This window comes from Phocoena sinus, chromosome 3 (assembly GCF_008692025.1).
Source record: "Phocoena sinus isolate mPhoSin1 chromosome 3, mPhoSin1.pri, whole genome shotgun sequence".
In the NCBI taxonomy this organism is placed as follows: domain Eukaryota; kingdom Metazoa; phylum Chordata; class Mammalia; order Artiodactyla; family Phocoenidae; genus Phocoena; species Phocoena sinus.
In genome coordinates this window covers 13,523,543-13,536,960 of record NC_045765.1, presented here as the reverse complement: position 1 = coordinate 13,536,960, position 13,418 = coordinate 13,523,543, and the positions used below count along the sequence as shown (strand labels likewise).

Below are 13,418 nucleotides of genomic sequence, written 5' to 3'. Positions count from 1 at the left end.
CAAATCCCACAGGGCAGAATCTATTTAAGATTTCCCTGCTCATGAAGTGGAATAAATTCTTTGGCTCTAGAGGGGGAACCTCTTTGTCTGTTATTCACTGCAGTCTCTGGTTTTGCCATCTGGGATATTCTTCCTTGTCCATTACCCTCTGTGGCCACCGTCAATGAAAAATGAATCAGTTGATCTAAGAAAGAAATGGAAATTTTTATTTGAGCCAAATTTGAGGATTATAACCCAGGAAGAGCATCTCAGAAAGCTCTGAGAACTGTTCCACCTGTTAGAAGTCAAGGCACAGTTATATAAGTTTTTTTGAGACAGAAGGCTGTACATCAAAAGGTGTATAATTGACAGTTTACATAATCCAGATCTAAGTGGTGGGTCACGTGACCCCTGATAAGCTCAAGAAGAAATGCTATCTTTTTTTTTTTTTTGCGGTACGCAGGTCTCTCACTGTTGCGGCCTCTCCCGTTGCGGAGCACAGGCTCCGGATGCGCAGGCTCAGCAGCCATGGCTCACGGGCCCAGCCGCTCCGCGGCATGTGGGATCTTCCCAGACTAGGGCATGAATCCATGTCCCCTGCATCGGCAGGCGGACTCTCAACCACTGCGCCACCAGGGAAGCCAGAAATGCTATCTTTGAAGGAGTTCTCTGGTTGATGCTCGGAAAATGTTGCTCTTTACGGCAGGTATTCCTGCCAATGGGGAAGGTTTGATGATGAATAATGCACATACACAATGCACAGTTCGGCGGAGAGACAAGGCCAAAAAACAGAGGAGAATTTTTACGGTTGAATTTTGCTTGTCTTGCCATAAAGTATGAATTTTATTTCACACTACATTTGAAGTAAACATAGAAGGAAATACCCTTCTTGGGAATTCTACAGCCATCATCGCCTTATTCCTCTAATGCAAATTAGGGAACCTGAGGTTTTTTGTTTTTGTTTTTGTTTTATAGCTGCTCTGGATCTTCGTTGCTGCGCACGGGCTTTCTCTAGTTGCGGCGAGCGGGGGCTACTGTTCGTTGCGGTGCGCAGGCTTCTCATTGCAGTGGCTTCTCTTGTGGAGCACCGGCTCTAGGCACGTGGGCTTCAGTAGTTGCGGCACGCAGGCTCAGTAGTTGTGGTTCACGGGCTGTAGAGCACAGGCTCAGTAGTTGTGCCGCACAGGCTTAGTTGCTCTGCGCCATGTGGGATCCTCCCGGACCAGGGCTCGAACCCGTGTTCCCTGCACTGGCAGGCGGATTCTTAGCCACTGCGCCACCAGGGAAGCCCGGGACCTGGGTATTGTTTTAAGGCTCAAATAGGCACAGACTGGGTGCATGGTTTCAAAATAATTCTCTGGAACACTTCACAGGCTATTTGTTCCCAGTCAGTAACCATACCGGAAGCTTTATCCCAGCCGAAGTTTTTGCATTCCTTGATTTACCCGGGTCTCTTTATCATGTGAATAGTGGCTACCTGAGGTCCTTTGAAACAAAGGTCTTGGGTGAGAAGGTGTGTCAGTCTCAGCTAGGAACACCTGGGGTCACCCACCTGGACATGTAACACTTGTAGGGACCCCCACAGACATTTTTGCAACCAACCAGAGCCAATGGTGGGGCTGGACTAGCCCTTGTGGTTCTTATGATTTCAAGACACCTCAGCAACAACCATTGGGGAACTTTGAAAAAAAGATTTCTTACAGGTCCTGGAGCGTACAGGACACACCAAGGACCACACAGTGAGGTCACAGGTAGAAAGACAGCACAGACCTGGGGCTCTGCCTTTATTAGGGTCCAAGTGTGGGGTGCCTGGGGTGTTGCAGATTCACTCTTTATTGGCTAATTTAAAGCCTAATAACAAGAATTAGGGCACAAGAAGGGAGAAGTAGGGCCGCTCAAGTGGTCAGTTATTTAGGTTACCCAGGGCTTTCTGAAAGGAGAGCCTCATGGGTGGGGCAGTCTAGTTCCTTATCTGGTTGTTTATCTAGTAGCTGTATCTTACAGCTGCCGAAAAGTTTATTCAAGATGGATGAATTACTATTTGCCCGTAAAAAAGAAAAGAATCCTGCCATTTGTGACAATTGGACCTTGAGGGCATTATGCTAAGTGAAATAAGTCAGACAGAGAAAGGACAAATACCGTTTGGTGTCGTTTATACAGTTATATGTGGTATCTAAAAAAACAACAGCAACAAAATGAATTCACAGATACAGAGAGCAGATTGGTGTTACCAGAGGCAGGGAGTGAGTGGTAGCGTAAATGGGTGAAAGTGGTCAAAAAGGACAAACTTCAGGTTATAAAATAATTAACTCAGGAAGTGTAATGTACAGCATGATTTGTATAGTTAATAATACCTTACTGTGTATTTGAAAGTTGTGAAGAGAGATCTTGAAAGTTCTCTTCACAAGAAAAAAAAATTGTAACTATGTGTGGCGATGGTTGGGTTTTTTTGTTTGTTTTTATTAAAGTATCGTTGATTTACAATATTGTGTTAATTTCAGTGTACAGCAAAGTGATTCAGTTATACACATATATGTATACATCTATATTCTTTTCTTTATTCCATTATAGCTTAGGTGATGGTTGTGCACTAGACTTATTGGGGTGATCATTTGACAATATATACAAATACGGAATCATTATGTCGTGTACCTGAGTGCTGCCTGGGATAAGTCATTTCACCCCTCTGAGTCCCCATTTTCTCATATGTAAAATAAAGGTAATAACGCCTAGTGCACAGGGATGTTAGGAGGATTAAATGAGATAATACAGTTCATGAATGACTGGCAAGCAAGATGACTGTAGATGTGAAATGAGGACTCTCCTGGCAGTCCAGTGGCTAAGACTCGGTGCTTCCACTGCTGGGGGCGCAGGTTCCACCCCTGGTCAGGGACCTAAGATCCCATGTGCCGTGTGGCAGGGCCAAAACAATTAAAAATAATTTTTTTGAAGTGTGAAATGGACAAACACATTTTACTTAAATGTGTAGAAAACACAACTGGTACCTCGACCCTGCACTATGATGAGGCCAAAGAAGTTATTTGAGTTTTTTTTTTAATCGTCAGCTGGTAATAACAACATAAGGGTAACAATATGCAGAAATGTTTTAGAACCACACTCCCAACAAAGAACACCTAAAAAAAACAAACTGTGTTGCCTTCTCAACAATTTCTCACTTCACTGATCATTTCTAGCTGGAGACACTTTTTTTTTAAGTTTTTAAAGTCATGTTTATTGACGTAGAATTTACATTCAGTAAGACTCACTCTGAAGCTTGACAAATGCAATCACCACCATAACCAAAGAGTAGAGCAGTTCTTCAGCCCTGTTGAGTTAAAAAATATTCACAACCTAAAAGCTGAGAGTCATGTTTTATTCGGCGGGAATTTTTAGGACTTCAAGCCCGGGAAGCAGCACCTCAAGTAACCCTGAAAGAACTGCTCTGGGGAGGCCAGGGGGAAGCCAGGTTATATAGGCGTTTTGCAACAAAGGGCAGATAGTCTGAACATCGAAAGATTATTGTTAATTAAAGAAAACCAGATATGTCAAGTTAAGGAATTTAGTGCTTTTCTACGTATGGGAAGATGCAAGAGTCTGGGCTCACTGAAGTCATTATTTTGATATGCACCTCCGTTATCTGGGGCCAATATCCAATGTTTTCACATCCTGAGTTACCACAGGGCTCACTGTGGGGAGGGGCTGCAGTCTGATGGCTGCTAGATGGCAGGTAATCTTTCCTTCCTTAGTTCCCTCAGGGCTCACCGGCTCACGTCGGAGGGCTGCAAGCACTGAAGACTGACATCCTTCGTTTACTGATACGGCAGGCAATATTCCCCCCACCCCAAAATCCTATTCAACAAACTCTTCCCTGATCCTTAGGAATGCACTGATCTGTTTTCTGTTGAAGGGGTTAAATTTAATCAATAAAATGATCTACTATAGAAAAAAATTGTAAGCACAAAGAAATAAGTTTTTAAAAGGATGCTTTGAAACATACAATCTTTAACATAGTCAAAAGAATGGAATTTAAATATAATCTTTGTAAATTAAAGCAGTTGACAGTTCTCTTAGGATAGTTGTAGAGTAAATAGCTAGTCTAGTTACTGTGGCAAGCTTCAGGCTGGGGCCAGTTAGTAGAAAAACTATTTCATTGTATTTATTTTTAAAAAAACATTTTTTATTATTATATGGCCCTGTCGGGTCTTAGTTGCTGCACTCGGGATCTTCGTTGCGGCATGCGGGATCTTCCTTTGCGGTGCTCGGGCTCTTCATTGTGGCGCGCGGGCTTCTCTAGTTGCAGAGCACAGGCTCTCTAGATGTGGTGCATGGGCTCTCTAGAACGCGCGGGCTCTAGAAAATGCAGGCTCAGTAGTTGCGGCATGTGGGCTTAGTTGTCCTGAGGCACGTGGGATCTTAGTTCCCCAACCGGGGATAGAACCCCATCCCCTGCATTGGAAGGCGGATTCTTAACCACTGGACCACTAGGGAAGTTAACTAATGGAATTGAATTCTACAGAAATTCTCTCGGGGCAGATATATGTTCTTAGATATTTGGTACCTTCTCAAAAGTTTACCCTGCTACCACCATGAAAGGGACAAAGAAAGCAAGAACCTTTATTCTATAAATATCAATCATCACATGTTCAAATACACTTTAACTCCTTGAAAAGCTTCTTTCAAGCACCAAAATTCTGTCTTTCAAGCACCAGCCCTCAAGTTTGTCAGCATCTTGAACTAGACTGAACCGACTCACGTGCCATGGCCGAAAAGTTCTAGTTGAAGATACTTTGTTTTGCTTTAATTTTATTGACGTATAGTTGATTTACAATGCTGTGTTCATTTCTGCTGTAGAGCAAAGTGATTTAGTTATACATATACATTCTTCTTCATATTCTTTTCCATTATGGTTTATCACAGGATATTGAATATAGTTCCCTGTGCTATACAGCTTGCTGTTTATCCATTCTCTATATAATAGTTTGCATCTGCTAACTCCAAACTCCCATTCTAATAGACATTTCTCCAAAGAAGGTATACAGATTGCCAACAAACACTTGAAAGAATGCTCAACATCACTAATCATTAGAGAAATGCAAATCAAAACTACAATGAGGGGGTCAGAAGGGCCATCATCCAAAAATCTACAAACAGTAAATGCTGGAGAGGGTGTGGAGAAAAAGGAACTCTCTTGCACTGTTGATGGGAATGTAAATTGATACAACCACTATGGAGAACAGTATGGAGGTTCCTTAAAAAACTAAAAATAAAACTACCATACGACCCAGCAATCCCACTACTGGGTATACACCCTGAGAAAACCATAATTCAAAAAAAGTCATGTACCACAATGTTCATTGCAGCTCTATTTACAATAGCCAGGACATGGAATCAACCTAAGTGTCCATCGACAGATGAATGGATAAAGAAGATGTGGCATATGTATACAATGGAATCTTACTCAGCCATAAAAAGAAATGATATTGAGTTATTTGTAGTGAGGTGGATGGACCTAGAGTCTGTCATACAGAGTGAAGTAAGTCAGAAAGAGGAAAACGAATACCGTATGCTCTCACATATATATGGAATTAAAAAAAAAATGGTTCTGAAGAACCTAGGGGCAGGACGGGAATAGAGACGCAGATGTAGAGAATGGACTTGAGGACATGGGGAGGGGGAAGGGTAAGCTGAGACGAAGTGAGAGAGTGGCATGGACATATACACACTACCAAATGTGAAATAGATAGCTAGTGGGAAGCAGCCGCATAGCACAGGGAGATCAGCTCCGTGCCTTGTGACCTCCTAGAGGGGTGGGATAAGGAGGGTGGGAGGCAGATGCAAGAGGGAGGGGATATGGGGATATATGTATATGTATAGCTGATTCACTTTGTTATAAAGAGAGACTAATACACTATTGTAAAGCAATTATACTCCAATAAAGATGTTTTTTAAAAAAAACCCTCCCAATCTATCCCTCGCCCATCTTCTTCCCCCTTGGCAACCACCAGTCTGTTCTCTATATCTGTGAGTCTGTTTCTGATAAGTTCATTTGTGTCATATTTTAGATTCCACATATAAGTGATATCATATGGTATTTGTCTTTCTCTTTCTGACTTACTTCACTTAGTATGATCATCTCTACGTCCACCCTTGTTGCTGCAAATGGCATTATTTAGCCTCATTTATGGCTGAGTAATATTCTAGTTGGAGACACTTTGGAGCAGAGTAATATTATCTCCTTTGAGCATGATCCGCCCCAGGATCATGCTTGACTTTGTTTTAGAATGAATCCCTCAGCATCATCTGATATAAGGTTTCTGTACTCATTAAAACCAATGATACAACACTCTATCTGCGTACTCACTTGCTCATAAAGCTACAGTTGAGGGACTTCCCTGGTAGCACAGTTGTTAAGAATCCACCTGTCAATGCAGGTGACATGGGTTCAAGCCCTGGTCCGGGAAGATCCCACATGCCGCAGAGCAAATAAGCCCGTGCACCACAACTACAGAGCTCGCACTCTAGAGCCCCCGAGCCACAACTACTGAGCCCACATGCCACAGCTACTGAAACCCGCGTTCCTAGAGCCCGTGCTCCGCAACAAGAGAAGCCACCGCAAAGAGAAGCCCATGCACCGCAATGAAGAGTAGCCCCGGCTCGCCACAACTAGAGAAACCCCATGCGCAGCAACGAAGACCCAATGCAGCCAAAAGTAAATAAATAAATATAAACTTATACTAAAAAATAAATAAAGCCGGACTTGAATCCGAGATCTCTTTTGCAAGTATCTGAAAATGATGGGGTGCACTGTCACCTTCTGCACTTTTTGGTTCTGACCATGGTACCCCATGGTGGATGCTCACAATGACTAACCCACCTGATTTTTTTTTTTTGCGGTACGCGGGCCTCTCACTGTTACGGCCTTTCCTGTTGTGGAGCACAGGCTCCGGACGCGCAGGCTCAGCGGCCATGGCTCACAGGCCCAGCCGCTCCGTGGCATGTGGGATCTTCCCGGACCGGGGCACAAACCCGCATCCCCTGCATCGGCAGGCGGACTCAACCACTGCGCCACAAGGGAGGCCCCTGAGATTTTTTTAAATGATAGATTTAAAGAAAAAAAATCAAGGAAATGATAGAACCTTTGGTACACAGACATGGCTTTAGCAGCCACTGTTGGTGACCTCTCCCCACATTCCTTCAAGACACCCGTAGTTCACCTACAGACAGTTCCCATCACATGCCAACAACTTCTGATACAGAGCGTTCTTGGCCCCGCGTGTGGCAGACCAGAAGCTGCAGGGTGTTAGTGCCCAGGGTGTAGCCATCAATCTCTGAGGGTCAAGAGTTGGTGGGCAAATACCCCCAGCCTCCTGACCTTTCAGTTGGATGACTCTAAGATGACTTCAGAGTAGACGTCAGAAGTGTTCAGAAGATCCCTAGTGGAACCAACCCCTGGTTGCCCGCAGCGGTAGCCACTCATGAACATACCTCCTCTCCCTGTCTCCTTTCCCCACTCTCTCACCAGGCTTCCAGGAACCACCTCCCACAAACTCTTGTTTGGGGGTCTACTTTTGGGGAAACCCAAAGTAAGACATGGTCAAAAGGGTAGAGGTGACATGTGGATAACTGAAGTTTGTAAACTCTGAGATAGTGCATCAAAAACACTCGGTGCCTCGTGCATAGTAAATACTCAACAGGTGCTATTGGTTGTGTTGTTACTTTTTAAAAATTGTGGTAAAATACACATAACATAAAATTTACCATCTTAATCTTTTTTCAGTGTATAGTTAAGTAGCATTTCATCTCGCAAAATGGGGACTCTGTCCCCATTAAACACTTACTCCCCATTTCCACCCCTCAGCCGCTTGCACCCACCTTTCTACTTTCTTCTGTCTCTGTGAATTTGACTACTCTAGGGACCTCATATAAGACGAATCATACAATATTTGTCTTTTTTGTGACTGGTGTATTTCATTTAGCATAATGTCCTCAAGTTTCACCCACATTGCAGCTTGTGTCAGAAGGTCCTTCCTTTTTAAGACTGAATAATATTCCATTGTGTGGATGAACCACATTTTGTTTATCCATTCGTCCACCAAAGGCCATTTGGTTTGCTTCCACCTTTTAGCTATTGTGAATAATGCTGCCATGAACATGGGTGTACGGTGGTGTTGTTACTTTTTATCATTTGCTTGTTAACTCATTCATTGGTCCAAAGTCACAAGACTTCCAACACGCCAGTGTTCATACTGAGAGTAATCTAGGAATCATTTCTATATATTGATAATTTGGGAGTGGAGAAGGATCTCTCTGAAAAATAGACTCCCTAAGACAAAGAAGCCAGCTTTTTTTGTTGCCTAAGCGGTTGGTCCTTCCTAAAAGGAGTGGTTCTCAACAAGGAGGATGATTTAGGCCACACACCAGGGGGCACTGACAATGTATGGAAACATTTTCCGTTGTCATGACTGGGGGTGGGGTGCTAATGGCATCTAGTGAGTAGTGTCCAGGGATGTCGCTCAACATCCTACAGTGCACAGGACAGCCTTATACTATAAAGAATGATCCAGTCCAAAATGTCAACAGTGCCAAGGTTGAGAAATCAACCTGAAAGAATGACATGCTTCACGTCATGTCATGCTTCACGTTCCACTCTGCACCAGGTCAGAAAGGCAGCAGCAGAGGTGTTCGGAACCTAAACAGGTTAAATCCAGGATCCCTGGTGAGACATCTTGGTGACAGGTAGCATCACGGAGCGAGCAAATAGCTATCTAGGACTGTGAAGGGTCTGAGACTTTACCTGTAAGCTGACAATTTAACCTGCCAGTTTCACGGATGCTGGCAGAAGATACGAGACTCCAGGGTCAGAGACAAAGGACTTTAGTACTCACAGCACAGCAGGCAGTATGAACTTCATGTTTTTGCTGGTTCCTCTCAAATGCCACGGGGACAATGCAGGTGCACGTTGGGTTTGCACCACAGCTGAGTAACTCTGAGCTCGGAAACTCCTGTCTTTTCTAGTGGACTGTGAACAAACATTTATCTCAGAGGGAAGCATTAACTTTGTTACATGGACAGCAAACAAACCTGCCCTCTGCCTCAGAGCAAGAAATTCTCTCTATCTTCCGGGGCTGCTTGCTGCACAAACATTCTTGAAAAGACAGCCAGAACGAAAGCTGTTCACATCCCTGCTTGTGAGCTGTATGGAAACACCCGGGACTCACAGAGAATCATCTCTCAGTAGTGGTAGCTCTGACACCCGATGGGAAGCGGCTGTCATCTGCAAAGGTAATTTGGGCTGGAGGTCAAGCAGATGAGGCTGTTCAGGGCATAGTACAGAGGTTCAGGGTGTTAACTCTGGAGTCAGACAGCCTGAGTTCAAATCTTGATTTTGCCATTTTCAGCTGTGTGGCCTTGAGCAAGTTTCTTGACCTCTCTGTGCTCCAGTTTCTCCTGCTGTAAAATGGGAATAATAATAGCCCCATCTCATAGGGTTACTGTGAAAATTAATATATGAGCTTATATATGTGAGGCATTTAGAACAGCGCAGGCAGATTGAGGGAAATGTCAGTGTTAACCATAATTATTATTAATTATTATGATGATGCCATAAAGCTTGTGGTCATGCCTCTTTTTCAGTATTTGTGGGCAAGGTCTGTAATCCACACAGTTCCCTTGGAGTCCGCCTCAGAGAATTTGGGGAGAACACGGGGCCCTTTGCTCCCTCCTCCCCACACTGGCTCCTTCCCTGGTGATTCTTAATAAACAGGGCAGCAGGGCTGGAGCAGTGGTGGTTTCAGGGTCGGGGGAAATCAGACAGATTCAGGTTCAAATCTTAGCTTTGGCACAGTGCCAGCTGTGTGACCTTGATAAGCAACTTTCCTGCTGAGGGTACTCCAAGTACACACTGCACAAGGTTCTCAGTGAAGGGTCGAGTTCCCCATCCCCACCCACCCCTTGCCCACATGCTGCACGTGACCGGCTCAGCACATCTGTTGATGCTCTGGGTCATCTTTAGCCAGTGCCATTTCGGTCATCATCCTTGTCATATTATTATTCAGTGAGTAAGACTCCATAGGATGCAAGCTGAGACCATCTTTGCTCTTTTCCTCCAGTACTCGGTAAATTCACTCTGGCCCCTTGGTCTCTCTGCATGCCTCAAACTCCAGGAGAGATTTGGAGGGGGGGGAGAGGCAACCCCCTTACAGTCCTCCTTCAGCCCTCACCTCAATTGCCACCTCCTCAGGGAAGCCTTCCCTGACTTCCACCCCAAATTAATCAGGTCCCCCTATACCAAGGGCTTTCTTCTTCCAGCACCTATGCATGGTGGGGTGCGGGGGTGTCTTTCTCCAGCTGCTGAAGCTGGTGGTGGCCCTATATCAACACCCCCCAGGATCAGCCTTCAACCGACAAGGATGGGAATTGGTAGATAAATACCACAGCTCCTTCACCCCTCAGGTCCTCAAACTCTGAAGGGCATGCTCTCTGCTGCCCCCCAGAGGTCCCTGGTGGCACTGTGCTCCAGACTTCCAGAGTGGTAACGCTTCTCACTTCCCCACCCGCTACCTGTGTCTCTTTGGGTAGCTTCCCAAATAAATTACCTGCTCTCGAATTTTTGTCTCATGGTCTGCTTCTGGGGGATCCCAACCTAAGACAGCAGTTTGCCTTATCCTAACAAATTCCACAGGGGTTTGCAGGTATTGGTTGTCTCTCCCCACTGGGCTGAGTCATGTCTAGCAACATGTCTCCGAAGACTGCACAGTGCCTGGCATGTAGTAGGTGCTCAATAAGTGACCCTGAGTCTCAGGGCTGTGAGGTGGCCTGATGGCAACACAGAGCTCTTCCCCCACCCCAGTTCTCAGAAGTCCCCAGTTGGAGAATGACGGTGCAGGAGAGCAGCCCACTCCTTCTGAGCTATAAATGGCAGGCTTCATCCACCTCATGCCCCAGGCCACGCAGCCTGGACAGCTGGACCAGAGTCCCCAGGGGCCAGGAACCCCAGATGACCCTTCCAGTCCTGGCCAGGAATTCTGGGGTGTCCCTGGGGCAGATACACAGAGAGAGCATAACTCCAGTGCTAAGGTTACAGGGCAGGGGGCACAGCTGGGCTCTAACACCATTCCTAGCTGCCTTCTCCCCTCCCCGGCATCAGATTCCACCTCTGGGAGCTCCCTGAGCAAGAGGCCATTCCAGGGACAAGGGTCTACCCTACAAGGCCATGGAGCGAGCCAGCATCTCCTAGGGGAGGGATTCCTTTTTGGAGCCGGTGGTGTCAGGCCTGGAATTAGCCACACCACCTGGCGATGAGGCTGGTTCCAGGGTCTCCTGGGGGGACATCAGGAGTGGAGAGAGCTGACCTCTGATGACTCAGCCTGAGATAGTCAGAGGATGGGAGTTGGGGGGCAGGAAAGCATGGTGGGAGGTGGGGTCTTAGGACTTCTCTCCAGCTCTGTTCTAGAGTCAGCTGGGTCGAGTGCCAGCTCTGTCACTCACAAGCTGGATGACCCCATGCGGGTCACTCTGGGCCTCAGGTTCCTTTTCTATAAAATGAGAATAAAAACAGTCCGCTACCTCTTAGGGTTCAGGGAGGCTTAAGTGAGATGCTGCGTGTCCAGTGCTCAGTGTGGTGTCCCTCATGTGGTACTCGATCAATGAACAGTATTCCATGATCTACCTAGTGTCCTTTAATCATCACTGACATTCTTCAAGATGCAATTATGATACCCTACTTTTATCATAAGAGGAAAGAGTCTGCACAGCCAGGACATGGGGCGGGGATGAGATGAGGAAGGCTGACGGAGAACTGAGTTGGGGAGGGGTCTAGTTTGAGCTTTCTTAGCTCCTGAACGTGGGGACAAACCAGTATCCTTGGAGCATGGGGCTGGGGGCGGGGTTGCAAGGGAGTTGTTCTCACCATGACAGAGAAAAGGAAGCTGGCTTAAGGGACAGTGAAGGAATCAGGAGGGGGCAGAGAGGTGCTGGGAACTCTAGATCTCACCCCTCACACTCTCCAGCAGTGCTGCCCACTGCCCAGTCCCTTTATCTCACTCCCTCTGCGGCCTCAGGCAGGAAACACAGAAGCCTCACTACCTGCACTCCATACCACATAGAAGTCTTTTTTTTTAAAATATAGGTCTGGGTTTTTTTAAATTAATTTTTATTGGCGTATAGTTGCTTTACAATGTTGTGTTAACTTCTACTGCACAGCAAAATGAATCCACCATACCTAAACATATAGCCCCTCCCTTTTGGATATCCCTCCCATTTAGAACACCACAGTGCATTAAGTAGAGTTTCCTGTGCTACACAGTATGTTCCCATCAGTTGTCTAATTTACACATAGTATCAATAATGTATATGTGTCAATCCCAATCTCCCAATTCCTCCCACGCCACCCCTTTCCCCCTTGGTGTCCATATGTTTGTTATCCATGTCTGTGTCTCTATTTCTGCTTTGCAAATAAAGTCATCTGTACCATTTTTCTAGATTCCACATATATGTGTTAATATACGATACTCGTTTTTCTCTTTCTGACTTACTTCACTCTATATGATACTCTCTAGGTCCATCCATGTCTCTACAAATGACCCAATGTCATTCCTTTCTATGGCTGAGTAATATTCCATCGTGTATACCACATAGAAGTCTTGATGCAGGACTAGGTCTGGGGCTCTGTCTAGGAGTCCAAGAGGGTTTCTTGGAGGAGGGAGGCATCTGATCTGAGCTTTGAAGGACGAACAGAAGTTTCCTAGTTAGAGAGATGGGTCTGTATGTGAATGTGTGTGAGAGAGTGTGTGAGTGTATAGAGCGAATTGTTCATTTTAATTAACAAGGACTTTCTGATCCTCTGGGGGGTGGGTGCATTCAGGGCACCACAGATAAGACCCAGGCACAGGCCTGCCCCAAAGCTGCTGACGGTCCAAAACAGATGATCAAATAATAACAATAATAGTAATGGCTCCCACATTCCAAGCCTGTGCTTCTGGGACTCAGCACGTGAGAGGTATTCTGTGTTTCTCAAGTGAGTGAATACATCTTTCTTTTTTTTTTTTTTTTTTGCGGTACACGGACCTCTCTCATTGCGGAGCACAGGCTCCGGACGCGCAGGCCCAGAGGCCATGGCTCACGGGTCCAGCCGCTCCGCGGCACGTGGGATCCTCCCAGACAGGGGCATGAACCCGCGTCCCCTGCATCGGCAGGCGGACTCCCAACCACTGCACCACCAGGGAAGCCCTATTTTTTTTTTTTTGAATACATCTTTCTGAAGGCAGTGAGTCCCTGCTCCAGTTGCTGGAGGGAAGGCAAAACAGGCAGAGGGGACCGAACATGCAAAGGCCTGGAGGAGGGGAAATGGCAGCCCTGCCTGGGAAGCAGTGGAAGGAGCTGAGCTGAGTGTGGGGAGAGCTGGGGGTGGGGGTGAACAGGAGTCTTGAGTGAGAAGCTAA

The 13,418-nt window shown here is 45.9% G+C and overlaps 1 pseudogene; it reads right to left on the bottom strand.

The window, feature by feature from the left end:
- Positions 1 to 6,176: 6,176 nt before the first annotated feature.
- LOC116752016 lies at positions 6,177 to 6,826 on the bottom strand (annotated as a pseudogene).
- Between the last annotated feature and the right edge of the window lie 6,592 nt (positions 6,827 to 13,418).